The following is a 13,420-nucleotide window of genomic DNA, read 5'->3' as shown; positions in this document are numbered from 1 at the left end:
TGGACTCTGTTCCTCTCCAGATGCACTACAGAGAATGGACTTCTTGTCCACAGTCAGGTCTGCAGAGCAGCATCTTCATTGTTAGACATATCAACTGAGCCTCTGCTTGTGAACTCCAATCTGACAGGCTGCTGACATACTTAACTTTGGTCATTCCTAGTGCTTTCCACCTTGAAATCCGATGAAGATTTCAAATCGTTTCTAATTTCCAAGTTGGAATTGGTGCCTGCTATCACTGAATGTTACCATGAAGATGTCACTTCTGGAAGCTCAAGTGGCAGAGCACTTGCCTTGAGCTGAAGAGCTCAGGGACAGCGCCCAGGCCCAGAGTTCAAGCTCCATGACCCACAACTGACATAAAAAAGAAAAAAAGAAGTCACTGCCGCTTTCCCTTCAGATATGATGACACCTTTGTTTCTGTGCCCCACTTGCTTGCCAAATTCCAGGGTCATGCTAGAGAACACATTTCCAGCTTTTATTATTTTTATTTTTATTTGTGCTATTACTGGGACTAGGACTCAGAGTCTGGGCACTGTTCTTGATCTTTAGTGCTCAAGGTTAATGCTCTACCTCTTGAGCCACAGCTCCAGTTCTGACTTTTTGGTGGTTAACTAAAGAAAAAGAAATCTCACAGATTTTCCTGACCCAACTGGTTTTGAATCTTGATTCTCAGATCACAGCTTCCTGAATAGCTAGGATTACAGGCATGAGCCATCATTGCTCAGCTAAAGCATCTGGATTTAAAACAAATCTAAATTGAGGGTGGTTACTCAGGAGGTAGAGATTGGGCAGATAATGGTTTGAGGCCAGTTCAGGAGACTTTCTAAATTAAAAAAAAAAAACTGGAAGCCAGGTGCTGCTGGCTCACGCCTATAATCCTAGCTGCTGAGGAGGCTGAGATCTGAGGATCGATCGTGGTTCAAAGGCAGCCAGGGCAGGAAAGTCCGTGAGACTCTTATCTCCAATAAAAGCCCCTAGAAAACCAGAAGTGGCGCTGTGGCTCTAACGGTAGAGCGCTCGCCTTGAGCTGAAGAGTGCAGGGACAGCCCCCAAGCCCAGAGTTCAAGCCCCACAACCGACCAAAAAAAACCCAAAAAAGCTGGGTACGTACACACTAGTTATTCAAATTAGGAAGATTGCAGATCTGGCCAGTCCTGGCATAAATATGAGGACTTATTTAAAAAATAATGAAAGCTCTGGGTGCTGGCGACTCTTGCCTGTAATCCTAGCTACTCTGGAGTCTGAAATCTAAGGATTATAGTTCAAAGCCAGCCCAGACAGGAAAGTCTTTGAGATTCTTATCTCCAATTAACCTTCAGAAACTGGGAAGTAGAACTATGGCTCAAATCAGTAGAGTGCTACTCTTAAGCAAAAGAGCTCAGGGACAACATCAGGCCCTGAGCTCAAGCCCCACAACCAACAAAAAAAAGAAAAGAAAACAATGAAGGCAAAAATGGCTGGAGTGGCTTAAGTGGTAGAGTTGCCTGCCTAGCAAGCACATGTCCATGAATTCAAACCTCAGTACTGAGAGAAATTAAAAACAAAAACCACCACACACACACACACACACACACACACACACACACACACACACACACACACACACACACACACCTAATCCAGTCAGATATGTAGAACTAAACTAAAGCTGTAAACTAAAGTTAGATCAAGAAGGCTGAAAAATGTCAGTCCAGAAAAAGTAGCAAGGGGCTGGGAAGGTGGCTCAGTGGTAGAGTGCTTCCTTGTATGCATGAGACCCTGGGTTCAATTCCTTAGCACCACATAAGCAGAAAAAGCTGGAAGTGGCGCTATAGCTCAAGTGGTAGAGTGCTGGCCTTAAGCTGAAGAGCTGAGGGACAGCGCTCAGGCCCAGAGTTCAGGCCCCAAGAAAAAAGGAAAAAAAAAAAAAGAACAAGTAGCAAACTTTCAGGTGTTCCAATGACTCTGACATGCAGTGAGCTAGACTTTATGCTGCATTAGAACTTGTGAAGTAAGAGTTAACAAACTCTACGTACGTATCTTCCTAGAATGCAGGAACTGTGTGTGTGTTTGGGTGTCTTAAGACAAGGATCTCAGCAGCTGTAGCATCACAGCCACCACAGGTGATAGGGAACATTTAAATCTGCTGTCACTTAAATAGCTATTTAACAAGTTTCTTCTTGCTGTAACTTAAAATTTTCTTTTCTTTTCTTTTCCTTGTTAGAAAGTCTCAGTATGTATCCCAGGCTGGCCTGGAATGCATAATCCTCCTGCCTCAGTCATCCAATTGTTGAGATTACAGGTGTGTACCACCACACCTGACTAAGTAATTCTTCATCTTCTTTTGTTGGTGGTGGTGGTGGTGGTTGTGGGCCCTGAACTCTGGGCCTGGGGACTATCCCTCGGCTCTTCAGCTCAAGGCTAGTGCTCTACCACTTGAGCCATAACACCACTTCTGGCTTTTTCTGCTTTTGTGGTGCTGAGGAATCGAACCCAGGTCTTCATGCATACAAGGCAAGCACTCTACCACTTAGCTACCTTCCCAGCCCCAGAAATTCTTAATATACTCAAAACAAATTCTTAATTCACTCAGAATAATTTAACCCCAATGCTTCCATCTTTATTCATGTATTTATGTACTCACTTTTCCTATGTATTTGTCATTGAGCTCTTCCTAAAGATGATGTTCAATAATCCTTTCCAACTAGCTTCTGAACACAGTGGTTTAATTGGATGTTCTTTCTGAGAGCAATTTCATACCGTTGTCAAGAACTTGGATGCACATTGTGTTTCAGACTAGTTGCACTTAACACCTCTTCCAATTTATTTTCACTCCTGATTTTATTATACAGACACTTTCTTTCAGTACATCCTCCGCCTACCACATACCCACACATCTATTTAGTGGCACTGTGCTAGCTGTCAGAAGATATTATTGCAATGCCGCTTTAATGGATTTTTGTGTTCAAGTTGATGGAACAGTGAAATAAAATAAGTAATGTATGATCATACAAGTTTTGTTTTGTTTTTGTGCCTGTACTGGGGCTCAAAGTAAGGGCATCAAGTTCTCCCTTAGCTTTTTTGCTTAAGGCTGCCCTCTACTACTTGGGCCACATCTGAACTTTCAGCTTTTTGCTGGCTACCTGGAGATAAGAGTCTCTTAGATTTGTCTTCGAACCTTGATCCTCAGAGCTCAGCCTTCTGAATAGCTAGGATTATAGGTATGAACCACCAGTGCCCAGCCATGTGCATAATTTTTTTTTTTGGGTCCAGTCATGGGGCTTGAACTCTGGGCCTGGGTGCTGTCCCTCAGCTCTTCAGCTCAAGGCTAGTGCTCTCCCACTTGAGCCACAGTGCCACTTCTGGCTTTTTTCTTTTTGCTTATGTGGTGCTGAGGAATCGAACCCAGAGCCTCATGCATGCAAGGCAAGCGCTCTACCACTGAGCCACCTTCCCAGCCCTATGTGCATCATTTTAAAGAGAAGACACCCAAGTAATAACATAAATACAATCTTTGACTAATTGTGTGTGTGTGTATGTGTGTGTGTGTGTTTGTGTCAGTTGGGGGTTTGAAGTAAGCCTGGGCTCTGTCCCTAAGCTATTTCCACTAAAAGCTAGCACTCTACCACTTTGAGCCACAGCACCACTTACCGTTTTCTAGTGGTTAATTGGAGATAAGAGTCTCATGAACTTTCCTGCCAAGGCTGGCTTCAAACAGTGATCTTCAGATCTCAGCCTCCTGTGTAGCTAGGATTACAGGTGGGAGTCACCAGTGCTCAGCTCTTAAACTATTTTTTATCTCTACAATTTCTTTCATCTATTATAAAACTATCTATCATAATCTTCTCTTTGCTTTTTCCACATTTTTCAAAGTAGTAAGCCTGAGTTTTAATGCATTGAGTTTGAGGAAAATACAGTACTCTAGTAAATACGTCTATAAATAATATAATTTACATAATTTCTACAAATTTTATTACATTCCTAAAATCCCAACACTCAGGACACTGAGGCAGGATGATTATCTGATTGAGGCCAGCTTGAGCTACATAGCAAGTTCCAGCTTTGGCTACATAGGCTATTTCAAAAAAGATTTATTTTCGGGACTGGGAAAGTGTCTCCGTGGTAGAGTGCTTGCCTTGCATGCATGAGGCCCTGGGTTAGATTCCTCAGCACCACATAAGCAGAAAAAGCCAGAAGTGGCACTGTGGCTCAAGTGGCAGAGTGCTCGCCTTAAGCTGAAGAGCTGAGGGACAGCGCCCAGGCCCAAAATTCAGGCCCCACGACTGACAAAAATAAATAAAATCCTTTTTAAAAAAAAGATTTATTTTTGCTATAAATCACACTAAATTTTCTTTACTTTTTATTAAGTTCATTTTCCAACAAGTAGTCATAAGCAAAGTAATTACACAATGAATTAATAACTGCATTTTTTCTTCTTCTGTATTAAGTCCAAATAGAAAATCTAAATAGAAAATGTGGGTGCTTTTATATCTAGGAATTTGAACTACTAATAGACAGTGATGTGTAGATCTGTTTAGGGACAGAATCATGCTCATGACTGAATTCTGGACTCAGTAGGAGGAAAGAGGTAGAATTCCAGAAGAAGGTGGATGAGCTTTCACAAGTGCCAAGGAGCCTCACAATGAAATGTTGTGTTAGTCTGTTTTTCACCACTGTGTCAAACACTTGAGAAAAACAACTTACATAGGAGGAACATTTATTTTTGCTTATGGGTTCAGAAGTTGCAGTTAATGGCCACTTAGCTCCATTGTTTCTGAGCCTGTGATGAGCCTGAATCTTACTGCAGGAAGCATGTGTGGTAGAGCAAAGCAGCTCACCGCATAAGCATGTGTGGTAGAGCAAAGCAGCTCACCTCATGGCAGACAGAAAGTAGAAAGAGACAGAGGAAGTATCCATAGACCAGATATCCTTCCAGACACCCCTCCAGGGACCTACTTTTTCCAAATAGGCCAATCTCCTAAAGTTTCCAGAACAACTCCATATAGTGACATCAAAGGAGGACCAATCCTTCAGCACACAAGCTTCTGGGAGACATCTCATATTCAATCCACAACAACTATGGACTGGCAATTTACTTAAATTCTGAACTCTTGCCTACTGCTTCTTCAGTAGCCAACAGGGAACGGAGGACTGGCCAGAGCTAGTTATCTGAAAGTTGTTGTTTTTTTTTTTTCCCTAGAGTATCAAAGGGACCCTGAGAGGAGCCTCACTGAACAGACATAACAGTAAGGGAGAAATGAGATATTTAAAAGAAGTGTCCGAGTCTTTAGGATGCTGACTTCATCATCTCCTGGATGCTTACAAATCAAATGTGGAAATAGGAAAAAAAAAAAAGGAAAGTGTAAATAGTACCAGTAAAGATTTCCCCAGCTGGGCGCTGGTGGCTCACACCTATAATAGTAGCTACTCAGGAGGCTGAGATCTGAGGATCATGGTTCCAAGCCAGCCAGGGCAGGAAAGTTCATGAGACTGTTATCTCCAATTAACTACAGAAAAAGCCAGAAGTGGAGCTGTGGCTCACGTGGTAGAACGCTAGCCTTGAGCAAAAGTTGCTCAGGGACAGAGTCCAGGCACAGAGTTCAAGTCCCAGGACTGGCAAAGAAAAAAGAAAAGAAAAAGAAAAAGATTGTCCTTACTGCAAAGGCTTTTTTTTTCTTCTAAAGACCTCTATTCTTAGCAATAATTCAGCCCAATTCCTGTTTTAAGATCCTCTCAAAATCACAAATAAGGGTGTTATTTCTGCAGTAATGTATGCTTCCTTTTCCCCCTCATTATTGAAGGAGAAAATGCTTTGGGGAGAAAATTCAACACTCAATTTAACAATAGTGATGCATACTCATTAACATTGAAATATAAAAACCAGGTAAAATAAAATGGACCATGATAATGATAATGATATGGTCTTTCAATTACGGGTCTCAGGCTATGAGGGTCATAATGCTTTCCTAAATGTTAATTAAGGTTCTCCATACCTCTAGCAATGCCAGGTGTGGGGGTATCTGAAATCTCAGCACTTAGAAAGCTAGGATTGAGAGTTTGAGGCCAACCCTAACCCACATAGCAAAACAATTTCCCCAAAACATGCACAAAATGAACAAACTCTTTTGGTAGTAAATATAAAGGTATTCACATCAGAGATGACAACAATGAGAAAAGAGAGTTCCTGGGACTGGCCTAGAGATGAATGAGCAGCTGCATAGATGATGTTGACACAGAATTTTTGGTTTTAGCTTCTGTTCTCATCTGTGTATTTAATGCTTTCTTTCTTTCTTTCTTTCTTTCTTTCTTTCTTTCTTTCTTTCTTTCTTTCTTTCTTTCTTCCTTTCTTTCTTTCTCCTCCCTCCTTCCCCCTTTCTCTCTTTCTTTCTTCCTTCCTTCCTTCCTTCCTTTCTTTCTTTCTTTCTTCCTTTCCCATAGAAAGAAATTTTACTTGAAAGTAAAATCAGGAAAGAAAGTAGGGAGAGTCTCTAAAGAGAGGGCCACCAAAGAGGAATCCGAGGGAGTTCTCTCAGGGCAGTTATTATAGGAAGCGGCTCTTCCCATATCTCCTCCTTTGGGCTCTGTGCTGATTGCTTGATGGTTTGTAATACCTGCCCTGGCTCTTCACGTTGATTGAGCAAAAACCCATGGCATTATGGGAAGAAGTATTTGAGCAGAATGTACTATGGTAACAAGAAGTGCCACAATGGGCCACCTGTATCTGCCATGTGTTATATTCACCACTTTTTATCCATATCTACTCGACAGTTCCCCTTTATCTCCCTCATTCCTCCTCTGGGATGAAAACTGTAACTGCTATGAGGGCACAGAGACAATGACTAGCTGCTTCTGCTGAATAAGGGTGAAGTGGGGTTTAGCACTCCAGGACTTTTAAATCTATGACCATAGACCTTAGAGATTTTGTCTGTGATGCTGTAGATAACTTGGAACGAGGAGACTTCCTCTTTTCAAAAGGGGCAAATATACAATGTGAAGAAATAGCATCGTTTCATATAATTTTTGCAACTACCATTACCATGCCACAGAGATGCTTCTGACCAGGATATCCAACTATTTCCCAGAGGCTAAATGAGCTAAAAGTCACACTCACTTTTCCTCTTCCTTTACCTTTCTGCAGTATTAGTACCATTGCTTTTGCCTCTTTTTTTTTTTTTTTTTGATTGTTGTTTAGTGGTGCTTGGGACTGAACCTACGACCTTGGGTATACAGTACACCTGCATCATACCTCTAGCTCTTGCCTTCCCTTTAAAGTAATTTCTTTTCTTGCTATCTTGGTTTTCTTCCCAACCATTCTTTTGCTGCTTCTTTGCATATTTCCTTCTGTATCTTTCCTCTAAATGTTGAGTTATTCAGGTTTTTTTCTAGGGCCCTCTTCTGGGGCTTTCTTCCTGTCCTTGAGTGAGTGAGCTCATCTCGTGCCACAGATCCTGACTTTCTGTATTTCTAGTTTAGTTGTCTTGCTTAGACAACACATGCCAATTTGTACTCTGCTTGCTGGTACTCTCCATTTCAGTCTATTTGTTCTATTGGCTCTCACTTCTAAATAGCCCATAGTCTGTGCTTCTCTTTCCAGTCCTTCTATCATTGTATTTATTCAGGTCACAATTATATTCTGCTTAGACTTCCTGCCTCCAGTCCAGTGCATTTAAAATCCATCTTCTTATTCTAGGCAGAGTGACTCCTTTAAAAGGAGAAGGATTTATCTGATCTGAAAAGAAATTAGAGTCTGCAGAGTGACTCTTTTAAAAGGCAAACATAATCAGATTGTGAGCTGGGCAATGGTGGTTCACATCTGTAATCCTAGCTACCCACGAGGCTGCAATCTGAGGATCTCAGTTTGAAGCCAGCTAGGGAGACAAATCTAAGAGACTATTATCTCCAATTAACCCATTCAAAAAAAAAAAGCTTGATATGAGATGTGGCTCAAGTGGTATAATGCCAGCATGAACAGAAAAATTAAACAAGAGTGCAAAGCCCTGAGTTCAACCTCCAGTACCAGGACGGGGGGGGGGGGGGGGCCCGGAAAGAAAAGAAAAGAAAAAGAAAGTACCTAAAATGGAGGAATAAAAGGAAGAAGAGAGGATAAACAAGATAAAATAATGCCTCGTGGCCAGGGTCTGTAGCCTGGAAGTAGCTATCAACATCAACAAACACGAAGTGTGCGGAGGCAAAAGCAGAAACCCCTTTCCTCACTATCACAGGGGTCAGGGCTCATACTACAGTAACAAAAGATAAGTTAGCAAAGGGAAAAGCCCAACACCTTATTTAATGGAACTATCTTAGCATAACAAATGAATCATAGTTTTACATCGTATGAGAGCCTTTAGAATGAAGACAAAATACAGGGGAAACATACCTATTTTATGCTTAGGATAATGAGTAGGGACCACCGTGAAGAAATACAATTGGACAAAAAGATCATAGTATCATGATCTAATACAAAAAGATGAAGTAGAGTAAACTTAGCAAGGCCTGTACATTCAGATTCTCCTTGGCCTCTTAGTTGGCATATTTCTTCCTCCTGGGCCTGCTCCTCTGGAAAGAGAAGGATCTTATGACCTCTTATCAGACAAGGTAGGTCAGAGAGTTTCTTTATGGCTAGCTCCTAGGCAGAAAGGTAGAGGACGATTTAAGGCTTGTTTTGGAGGAAAAGTGTTCTAGTCTCTATGGTTGACTTGGGAAGAGGAATTTTTGTTCATTTAATTTGTTTTGAGGAAAATGAAGGTAAGACACCAGAGGGCAGGAGAAGACCAGAGAGAAGCTGAATCTGAAGCGGCTTCTGAGGACTCTGCATAGCCTTAATTCGAAGTACTAGTCACACTAAAGTATCATACTGTGGGATATTGTTTTCTGAGCTTGGTAGTAGAGATGAGATGAAACAGCATATTTCCCTCCTGTTACAGAAAATTGATGTATTTGTTTGCTTGTGTATTTATTCCCTGATGAAACTCAAAAACAAAAATAAGGGCCAGGTGCCAGTAGCTCACACCTGTAATCCTAGCTATTCAGGAGGCTGAGATCTGAGGATCAAGGTTCAAAGTCAACCACACAAAGAAGTCCATGAGATCATTATCTCCAATTAATTACAAAACATTGGAAGTGGAGGTCTAGCTCAATTGATAGAGTGTCAGCTTTGAGCAGAAGAAGCTAGGCTAAAAAGCTTGAACTCAGGCCTAGTACTAACACACACAAATGACTATTGATTTTTTTTTTTTTTGGTCAGTTGTTGGGCTTGAATTCTGGGTCTGAGCCGCTGTCCCTGAGCTTTTCAACTCAAGGCTAGCGCTCTACTACTTGAGCCATAGCACCACTTCTGGTTTTCTGGTGGTTAATTGGAGATAAGAGTCTCACGGACATTCCTGCCCCAGGCTGGTTTTGAACCATGATCCGGAGATCTCAGCCTCCTGAGTATCTAGGATTACAGGCAGCAGCCACCGGCATCTGGCTCATTGATCATTTTTTCTGGACTAGGAGAAATAGGAAGAATGATGCTAATAGGTACAGAGTGATAAAGATATTATATAACTAGAGAATGAGATGGTGTCACAATTTGGTGAATGTTTTTAAAATGACTGAATTGTAATTTCACTGTAAAATTTATGATATGGGAATTATATCTCCATAAGAAAATTTAGCTGGCATGGTGACTCATGCCTGTAATCTTAGTTATTTGGAAAGCAGAGATCAGAAGAATCATGGTTCAAGGCCCATTCAGGACTAAAGTTCTTGACACCCCCATTTCAACCAATAAAAAAAACTGGGCATGGTGGTATATGTCTATCATCTCAGCTACTTGGCAAGCATAAATAGAGGTATCATGATCTAGGCAGGCTCTAACATGTTTTTTTAAAAATACTTCTTATGAATTTCAGGTAAATCTATTGATATGAAAAGTATACTCATAAATGGAGTTGTAGTTCAAGTGGTAGAGCGCCAGCCTTGAGTAAAAAAGTTAAGGGAGAGCGCCTTTGCCCTGAGTTCAAGATCCAGTATTGGCACACGCACATACACACATGCATGCACACATGCACAGCATGCACACACACCGGCACACACAAGTCTTTCCTTGAAAATTCTATCATATATTCATCTACTACCTTATTCTAGGCCAGATAAAATAAAAGGTTCTTGTAGATTAATATAGACTAATAGACTAATGGTAAGACAAGTGTGTTTTTTTACCTCCTAGTTTGTTGTATTATTTCTGTAGAATATATGTTTGGATTTGCATTTGTGTCATTACAAACAATGATCACTTCCATATAAAGATATTTATTTAGTATTAAATTATCTCTTAGATTGCACTGAAATTGCTATATATCTATTTGGGCTGGACATGCTTGAATTCTTTCTCCTGAGTAATTTTCAGTCTGATAGAGATGACTATACAGAAAGTCATATGAGGTTATATTAATTCAAAACCAATTTAATACTGCCGGATTTCTTTTCTACTTTAAGGTTTTTTTCCAAGATCAAGTTGCCAACTATCTTTATTTTTCTTAGGGTTTTTTGTTTTGTTTTCTTTTGTTTTTGGTCGGTCATGGGGCTTGAACTCTAGGCGTAGGTGCTGTCCCTGTGCTCTTCAGCTCAAGGCAAGTGCTCTACCACTTGAACCACAGCCCCACTTCCTGTCTTTATTTTCTATTATTACTTTTAATCATTTTGAGCTTTTTTCTTTTTCATTGGTCCAAGTTATTACAAGGAGAGTTTAGTGAAGGTATACAGATATCTGACAAAGAGATTAGCTCTTGCCTGAATGTGTCTATAGTTAGTTTTTTTCCTAGTATTTTCTTGAGGTTTTCCCAAAGAAGTACTTTAGTCTGTTTGATTGCTATATCCCCTGGCTGGCCACGATAGGCATCTTTCAGCCATTCTGTGTGTGTGTGTGTGTGTGTGTGTGTGTGTGTGTGTGTGTGTGTGTGTGTGTGTTGGTATTGGGGTTTGAACTCTGAACTCTCAGTTGGCTATTTCACTCAATTTAGCACTCTACCACTTGAGCTAAACCTCTTCTTCTGGCCTTTTATTGGTTACATGGAGGTAAGTCTCAAGGACTTTTTCACCTAGGCTGGCTTCAAAGCAGGGTCTTCAGATCTCTGCCTTTTGAGTAGCTATGATTATAGCATGAGCCATCATCACCTGGCCCGTTCAGCTATTTTTTACCATGACTTGTGCTACTCTATTAGCTCCTACATTGTAAGTCTTACAACATAAACAGCAATTCCTACATTTGACTAATTCTTAATTCTCTCTTAGATTTGAAAATCCAAAGCTCTCCTAGGAATAGCCTTTCTTAATCTAGCCCATCATAAATGGAGATCCTTAATAATGAATGGAACTGAGAAATTAGTCCACAATAGGCAATTTACTTTAAAAAATTTTTATTGTGATGAAGTGATTACATAAATTTCACAAATTTCATAGTATTGTGAGATAGTGATACTTAAAGTCACAAACACATTCTAACCTTCCTGAGACAAATTGTCATTATTGTGGTCTATAAAGTTTGTGAATCCCATGAGCTTTGACAACTATTTCTTCCATATAGGGTAATATGCACATTTCTTTCCTTTTGCTTAGTGTTAGCTGTTCCTTCTATTCCTCTCATTCTCTCCCTCCCATCACTGCTTAGTTCGTTTTCATCAATGTCCAGTGCAGCTGATGAGTCCCTCTATTGTATGTTTCCCCCTGCTTCCCTCTGTTTCTGTGTCCTCCTCCTAGTTTCCCTCAGATGTGCGCATATATACCATACAAGTAGTCAGCAGCATGGGGTCATTTAGTAATGATACGACAAGGTGAGTGGAAGTCCTTAGGCAATTTACTTTTGAGAATCAAGAATACTTTGTGAAAGAAAGAGTAAAGCCTGGGTAAATATGGAGCTACAGAGATCTGGAAGGGGGAGGAATGGAGGGAAAGAGGAGGTGAGGGGGGACAGAAGGAGAGAGAGAGAAGAGAAAGGGAAGAGACTGGCACAGTGGGGAGTGAAGCGTAAAGAGAACAGGCTTATCCTGCTCTGAATTACTGCAGGTTGCATACAACAGCAGCCTTAGGGATGTGCCTTATTTCCATCCACTCCCATTTTGTAATAAGCCTTTTGACATAAGATATTTCTACTTTAACTTCCAAAATAGAATGCACCTTGTTTATACACATAAACAACTACCATCTGGAAAGATAAATAATTTAACTATGTCACTATTATCAACAAATACCTCAAATCATATCAGTAAAACCAGGCCCATGAACTTGAGTACACCAGACCCTTACCTGAATCACACAAAAGGAAGAACTTCTAGTCCTGGGACACAGCCACACACACCAGTCCGTCAGCAGATGATTCGTTGTGTGTGTCAAGGATTAACAGGTGAGGACTACTAAATATGCTCCTGGGACTTCAGCTCAGCCTAATCACCTGCTCCACAAGGCCCACTTGAATTGCGAAACTGCTGTCAGAATTGCCATGCTTCTGTACCTAGTTAGCCCCCAAATCATCTCTGTGCCTGGACTCAGAAAACATAGCTGTGCTTGAAATCAGCTGTACACTTTCAGTTGGCATTGAACCTTTTCACACAACTGGACCTCAGCAGCTCTGTGACAGCTGTGCCAGAGTTTGTTACCAGTGTCGTATCTGCCTGTAATGACCTTTTTACAGCTGTGTCCACTCTCTGCTCTGGCTTTAGGCAACAAGGCCTCTTTGAACTCTGTAGCTCAACTATCTTAATGTGTGATCTGAGAGTAATTAAGTAATTAAAAGTAAAAGAACCTGTAGTATGAAATGAAATTGATGTAGACTGTAAATTTGTTATCCAATAAATTATGACTTTGTGGAAAGTCACAAGTCTGTCTGTGTTTCTGATACAGCACTCTCACGAGGGTAAAGTAGCGGAAGAGGGAGGTAAAGGCTTAGGGAAAGAAAGGGTGGAGATAGAATGAATATAGTATAATGGTAGAGCACTGGGCTACTGGCTCACACCTGTAATCCTAGCTACTCAAGAGGAAGAAATCTGAAGATCAGAGTTCAAAGCCAGACTAGAAAAGTCTGTGAGACGTCATCTCTAGTTAACCAGAAGAAAAACTGGACTGAAGATGTGTTTCAAGTGGTTAGAGCATTAGCTATGAGAACAAGAAGACAGGGGCTGGGAAGGTGGCTCAGTAGTAGAGTGCTTGCCTCGCATGCATGAAGCCCTGGGTTTGATTCCTCGGCAGAAAAAGCCGAAAGTAGTGCTGTGGCTCAAGTGGTAGAGTGCTAGCCTTGAGCTGAAGAGCTGAGGGACAGCGCCCAGGTCCAGAGTTCAGGCCCCACGGCGGGAGGGGGGGAGGGGGAGAGGGGCGGGAGATAGGGTCCTGCGTTCAACCTCAGTACTGGCACAGACACAGCCCTTCAAGGACTGACAGATGACGGATGTGAATTTTCTGGTCAAGG

The sequence above is a fragment of the Dipodomys spectabilis genome, unplaced genomic scaffold (genome assembly GCF_019054845.1).
Source record: "Dipodomys spectabilis isolate Male_0828 unplaced genomic scaffold, ASM1905484v1 ptg000157l, whole genome shotgun sequence".
NCBI classification, from domain to species: domain Eukaryota; kingdom Metazoa; phylum Chordata; class Mammalia; order Rodentia; family Heteromyidae; genus Dipodomys; species Dipodomys spectabilis.
This window is presented reverse-complemented; position numbering follows the sequence as displayed.